Source organism: Triticum aestivum, chromosome 4D, assembly GCF_018294505.1.
Source record: "Triticum aestivum cultivar Chinese Spring chromosome 4D, IWGSC CS RefSeq v2.1, whole genome shotgun sequence".
NCBI lineage: Eukaryota > Viridiplantae > Streptophyta > Magnoliopsida > Poales > Poaceae > Triticum > Triticum aestivum.
The window spans coordinates 245708046-245715690 of record NC_057805.1 but is presented as its reverse complement, the minus strand read 5'-3'; positions in this window follow the sequence as shown (position 1 = coordinate 245715690).

Genomic DNA, 7645 nt, shown 5'->3' with positions numbered 1-7645 from the left:
ATAAGCCAGAATAAGTGGCTATGTTGAGACTATTGTGTAGCCCTGCACTGGAGGAACTCCGCGAGGTTCAGGGCCTCCCAGTCGGGCCCCAGTGCCACGCGGACGAACGTCCATAACACCCGCGCCGCCGTACGGGGGAATAGAATATGGGTCCCAGTCTCTGGTACTGCGCATAGGGGGCACATGCCATCACCCGGGCCGTGCCGCTTAAGAACCTTTGTCCCCAAAGGAATGCGATCGCGTAATAACTGCCACACAAAAATCTTAGTCTTTAGGGGTAAGGGGGCTTTCCATAACGGCGACTGGCATAAAGCATGGTATGCTGTGCTCACCGAAAACTCCATCGTCGGAGCGAGCCACCAAGACACTATGTCCAGATAGTCCGATAGCACCAGTGGTAGGGCAGTCCGTAGTCCAGTCATGTTCGATATTGCTACTAATGACTAATGAATGCAAAGATTTCACAAATCCTCTCTTTGATGTGTTTCCATCAGAAATGGACTAAAAAGGGAAGAGATCATGTATGGAAATGGAAGGGAAGGAAAATGGAGAAAGAAGGAATCAACAGGAGGCGTTTCTGCGAAAACAACACAAAAGAAGGCGTTCGTGTGGCGTGAAAACCGAGGCAGATCGTCCACCTGAACAACTTTTATAAAGGGGACCCCATCGAAATATCAACAGAGGAGTCAGAGGAGAGTGTCGACAATAGCTAGAACATCATCATCATCCACAAACCCTAGCTGCTGCCATTTACATCTCCATAGCCACCATCACCACCATAGTGCTTCCTCATAAAGTTCATACTTGTAATCATGCATCGCACAAGGCATCCATTGTAAGACATAATTGCAATCAATCAATCTTCAACATGTGTTCTATAATGTTTTCTTCTCGCGATCTGATCTCCATGTATGAGTAGTTCGGCTAGGTATGGGTTGAGGCATGAGCCTTGCAACCCTCTGTATTTGGGTGAGAGTGGCGCTGGAGTGCAGCGATGCGCCGTTGGACGAATTCTCTCACCACCATCGCCATCGTCACCCCTGCCTCCTTCAGCTTGGCCAGCCTAGTCAAGACTCGCGCGAGCCACGGGTCAGCAAGCTCCGTGTGCTCCTAGCCGGAGCTCGGTTCCACTGGCGCTGACGGGATCAGGAGCAGGGGGCTGTACGCGGCGGCATCGACGTACACCCATTGCTTCCGGAACCCCTCCGCATCCGGGCGGAGCGTGGTCTTGATGCAGGAGCCCGCAGTCGCCCCTGCCGCGCGGAGCGACACGCACCCCGAGCTTTGCCCGCTGGCGGCCTTCTGAAGGGAGAGGAAGTGGCGGAGCAGAGCCACGGGATGGGGCGACGCCCACGAAGGCTTCGCACAAAAACGTGAAGCCGGAAAGAAGAACGATGGACCCGGGGTCAAGGTGCAGCGCATGGATCTGGTAGTGCGTAAGCACGTCGTTGAAGAAATCTGAGAATGGCAGCAGCATGCCGGAGAAGATGGCGTGAAGATGGAGGGGGATGTTGGTGGCCTCCTGTAACGCCCACGATGCGGCTATATCTCCCACGTGTCGAGGCACGACTTAGAGGCATAACCACATAGTGGTTTTGTCGCAAGAAGGGTCATCTTCACACAATCCCATGTAATGAACAAGAATGGGATAAAGAGTTGGCTTACAATCGCCACTTCACACAATACATAAATATAATTCATACATCATCCAAAGTACACACATATAGACCGACTACGGTCAAGATCCAGATGAAAATAAGACAACCCCAAATGCTAGATCCCCGATCGTCCCAACTGGGCTCCACTACTGATCATCAGGAAAAGACACATAGTAACGGCCACGTTCCTCATCGAACTCCCACTTGAGATCGACCCCAGCATCTGCACTGGCATCGTCGGCACCTGCAACTGTTTTGGTAGAATCTGTGAGTCACGGGGACTCAGCAATCTCACACCCGCGAGATCAAAACTATTTAAGCTTATAGGGAAGGATGGTGTAATTAGGTGGAGCTGCAGCGTCAATAAGCTTATATGGTGGCTAACATACGCAAAAGAGAGCGAGAAGAGAAGCAACGGAACGGACGTCATCTAGCAATGACCAAGAAGTGATCCTGAACTCCTACTTACGTCATTCATAACTCAAACCGTGTTCACTTCCCGGACTCCACCGAGAAGAGACCATCACGGCTACACACACAGTTGATGCATTTTGGGTCAAGTGACAAGTTCTCTACAACCGGACATTAACAAATTCCCATCTGCCTCATAACCGCGGGCACGGCTTTCGAAAGATAATACCCTGCAAGGGTGTCCCAACTTAGCCCATCATAAGCTCTCACGGTCAACGAAGGATAAACCTTCTCCCGGAAAGACCCGATCAGTCTCGGAATCCCGGTTTACAAGACATTTCGACAATGGTAAAACAAGACCAGCAAAGCCACCCGAATGTGCCGACAAATCCCGATAGGAGCTGCACATATCTCGTTCTCAGGGCACACCGGATGGGCAAGACGTCGGGTTGGCATAGACCCTGGTTTCCCAGGGGACGCCGGACATCGCCCAGTTTGGGCCAGCACTCGAAGGAGCACTGGTCCGGGGGTTTAAAATAAAGATGACCCTCGGGCTCGCGAAAACCCGGGGGAAAAGGCTTAGGTGGCAAATGGTAAAACCAAGGTTGGGCTTTGCTGGAGGAGTTTTAATCAAGGCGAACTGTCAAGGGGGTCCCATAAATCACCCAACCGCGCAAGGAACGCAAACTCAAGGAACATAATCCCGGTAAGACAGAAACTAGGGGCGGCAAGAGTGGAACAAAACACCAGGCATAAGGCCGAGCCTTCCACCCTTTACCAAATATATATAGATGCATTAATTAAATAAGAGATATTGTGATATCCCAACATATCCATGTTCCGACATGGAACAAACTTCAACTTCACCTGCAACTAGCAACGCTATAAGAAGGGCTGAGCAAAAGCGGTTAGCCAAACAACGGTTTGCTAGGAAAGGATGGTTAGAGGATGACATGGAAATATGGGAGGCATGATATAGCAAGTGATAGGTAGCGCAGCATGGCAATAGAGCGAACAACTAGCAAAGCAAAGATAGAAGTGATTTCGAGGGGTGGTCATCTTGCCTGCAAGGTTCTCAGAGTTGTCGAAAGCTTGATCCTCGTAAGCATACTCAACAGGTTCCTCGTTCACGAACTCGTCTCCCGGCTCTACCCAAGACAAGAACACAAGCAACGGAACCACAATCAATCACGAGAAATGCACAAGCAACATGATGCAAAACATGTATGATATGCGAGATATGATATGCGATGCATATGCGTGCTCCGGAAGGAAAATGATGAACAAGGCAGTAACTTGACAAACCAAGCATGCCACTGGAAATATGAGATGATTTCGGTCGAAATCGATATAAAGATCACCGGAAACGGATGCACGGTTTGCAAATGGCAAGCAAAACAAGAATGACACGAATCTGCGATTAACAGCATGATAGCACTTAGAATGCAACAAGTAACAAAGCTAGAACACTCCAACATAGCAACAAAGCATATGACAGTAATCTACAGGAGATGCTTGATAAAAGATGAACACTGAGCTACGGCTAGTTCACAATATAACAAGCTCAAACAAGCATGGCAAAAGTGCAAAAGATAACAGGTTCACAGACTTGGTGAAATTACTGGACATGTCTGAAAACAGCATCAGGTAGCAATGTTCAGAGCACGAAAACAATATGCTACAGGAACTTAACATGGCAAAACAAGGCATGGCAGTATTCTACTAAATGCATATGAAAAAAGCCCCTTACTGACCATAAGCCAAAAAGGACCCAAAGATATGATGGCAAGCATGTAAACATAGCAAGTTTCGTTATCAGGTTTCAGACTCAGAAAACAGAGCATGGCAGAAACAGTAATATGAGGGCATGTTTGCGAGCTTGATGCACTCATCACAAAGCAATTCATGACAAAACAAGCATACCTACAGCATGACAAAACTCATGCTAATATTCATGCAAGCTATTAGAGGAAAAAGCACCGCTGCTACCTTCACCATGTGGGTAGAGATTGGAGGAAAAAAGGGGCTGGCACTTGTGGACTTAGGAAGCACCAACACTTTTATGGATCTCTCCTTTGCAACAAAAAAATGCACTATTGCTAGGAATGATTTGCAGACAATCCATATTGTTGGCGGGGGCAAGTTGCAGACATGAGCCCACATTCCTTCTGCAAATTACTCCATACAAGGCCATGAGTTCTCTAACAGTTTCAAACTACTCCCACTGTTAGGGTATGAAATTATTTTGGGTTGTGATTGGCTGCTGGAACACAACCCAATATCCTTGGACTTTGATGAAAGGCTGATGATAATCAACTGGAAGAGGGAGAAAACAATTACCCAACAAGACAAGACATTTGACAAGGGAATCCCCCCAATATCCTTACACAAACTGATAGCCAGTAAGAATAAAATAACATAAGGATATTTCCTATTTCCTAAGGCCAAAGAGAAGGCAGAAACACCACAAGTAGAAAACCCTGTGAAAGAAGTTCTACAGGAATTCCATGATGTGCTTGAAACACCAAATGAACTTCCACCTCAGAGAGGTTTTGACCATGCAATCCCTCTCATACCATGATCTGAGCCACCTGCATTGAGACCTTATAGCGTGCCTCATCACCAGAAAGAAGAGATGGAAAAGCAGATCAAACAACTGTTAGAAGCTTCAATCATAAGGCCTAGTGACAGTCCTTATGCAGCTCCTGCATTACTAGTCAGAAAGAAAGATGGCACTTGGAGGTTGTGCACATATTTCAGAAAACTCAATGACCAGACCATCAAAAAAAAAATCCCAATACCAATCATTGAAGATCTGTTGGATGAATTACATGGGGCCAAATATTTTACGAAAATAGATCTCATATCTGGGTATTATCAAATAAGGATGAAAAAGGAAGACATACCCAAAACTGCCTTCACTACATTCTTGGGGCATTTCAAGTACCTGGTCATGCCCTTTGGCCTTACTAATGCACCTGCCACATTTCAAGCATTGATGAACTTCATTTTTAAGAAGCACCTCAGACATTTTGCCCTTGTCTTCTTTGATGATGTCTTAATCTATAGTACGACAGTGGAGGACCATATTCCACACTTGAGAATGGTACTGCAAATCCTGAGAGAAAAACAACTATATGCTAAAATGAGCAAATGTGTGTTTGCTGCTCCCCAAGTGGAATACCTTGGCCATATTATCTCTTATGCAGGAGTAGCTACAGATCCTGCCAAGGTCTCCACTGTGAGAGATTGGCCCTTACCAAAAACAATCACTCAACTAAGTAGTTTCTTAGGAATGACTGGATACTATAGAAGATTTGTCCCCAAATATGGGCTCATTTGCAGACCACTCCACAACATCCTCAAGAAGAACTCCTTCCATTGGACAGAAGAGCAAACTAAAGCTTTCAATTTGCTAAAACAGAAGCTAATCACTGCCCTAGTTCTAGCCCTACCAAACTTCAAAGAAAAAATTGTACTGGAAACTGATGCTAGTGGTTATGGTATAGGGGCAGTACTGATGCAAATTGGCAGACCTATAGCTTATTTCAGCAAGACACTTGGCATGAAAGTTGCTGCTATGTCAACTTATGAAAAAGAAGCCCTAGCAATATTGGAAGCCCTCAAAAAGTGGAGGCATTACTTTCAGGGGCTGGATTTGGTCATCAAAACTGACCAGAAAAGTCTGAAGTTTATCACTGAGTAGAAAGTTTCTGAAGGACTGAAGCACAAACTCCTACTCAAGTTGCTGGAGTTCAGATACTCCATTGAATACAAGAAAGGGAAGACAAATAAGGTTGCAGATGCACTAGGCAGAAAAGATAACACACTCATGGCAATCATAACTTTCACACCTTCCTAGATTGAGGGTGTGGAGAGGAGTTATGAACAAGATGAACACTGTAAGCACTTGCTACAACAACTGGCAATTGCTCATGATAAAACATCACATTACCCTCTATCAGGGGCATCCTGAGGTATAAAGGCAGAATTTATATTGGAAAAGAGGAGCACATCAGAGAGCAACTCATAAACTCATTTCACACCTCTGCTATTGGTGGACATTCAGGAATGGTGGCAAACTATCAAAGGATCAAAATGATATTCTATTGGTCTGGTCTCACAAAGCAGGTGCACAAATTCATTGCTGAGTGTGCTATTTGCCAGAGAGAGAAATATGAACACTGCCAATATCTTGGCCTGTTGGATCCCCTCCCACTCCCAACCCAGGCTTGGACTGATATATAACCGTGGATTTTGCGGAAGGGCTCCCCAAATCTCAGGGCAAAGAAGTAATTTTGGTGGTGGTAGACAGATACACCAAATATGCCCATTTCATTGCATTACCCCACCCTTACAATGTGCATACAATGGCTCAAGCTTTCATAGACAATGTCTTCAAATTACATGGACCACCAATGTATATTGTAACTGACAGAGATAGGATCTTTACAAGCAACATGTGGCAACCAGTATTCAAATCTATGAATGTTCAACTCAAACTCAAAACTGGTCACCACCCAGAAACAGATGGTCATCCAGAGAGAGTTAACCAGTGTCGTAAGTTGTATCGGAGGTGCATGTCATTCAAGGAACAAAAGAAATGGGCTGACTGGTTGTCATTAGCCGAGTGGTGGTACAACACCTCCTATCACACCTCTACTAAAGAAACCGCCTTCAAGGATTTATATGGTTATGAACAACCCATGATTAGTGAAGTGGCTATTCCAGGCCCTTCAGATACGGAAGCTAAACAATTCCTTGAAGAGAAACAGGAGACTATAACACACTTGAAGGAAAATCTGCAACAAGCTCAGAAAAGAATGAAAAATTATGCTGACATGAACAGGAGTGAAAGATCATGCCAAGAAGGGGATATGGTATACCTCAAAATGCAACCCTACGGAATGGTATCATTTGGACTGAGGCAAGCTATCAAGCTCACTACAAAGTTCTATGGGCCCTTTAGAATTATACATAAATTGGGCAACTCTTCATACAAAATATTGCTCCCGTCCTAAATTCAAATTCACCCGGTTTTCCTTGTTAGTTAGCTCAAGAGCCATAAGGGCACCCATGCTGTTCCCGAACAGGAACCACCACTGGTGGGAGAAGATGGCAAGATCAGAACTAAGCTAGTCACAGTACTGGAAACAAGATCTTTGCAAAGAAAAGGAGTTTTGGTCACTCAGTGGCTGATCCGATGGGCCAACTTGGAACCTGATGAAACGTCTTTGGAAGATGCAAACTTCATAAAGCAGGTGTTCCCAACATTCTTCAAGCAAACGATCCGCTCCTAGTTTCCAGAAAATACAACTTGAGGACAAGTGTGATCTCCACGGGGAGCATTGTCACAACCGTGCTATCTGAACATTTTTCAATACAACTGTCCGTTAGTCTAGCAGATAACATTTGGTCCAGTTATGAAGATCCAACGGTTGAGAGCTATAGCCAAGATCTAACGGCTGAAGGCCACCAACCAGTTTCACTGCGTAACTGTATCTCGTCTTGTGTCAGGCACTCTGAAAGTAACTCTACAATCCCGTTTGTATGACTATATAAGTGACCAGCACTCG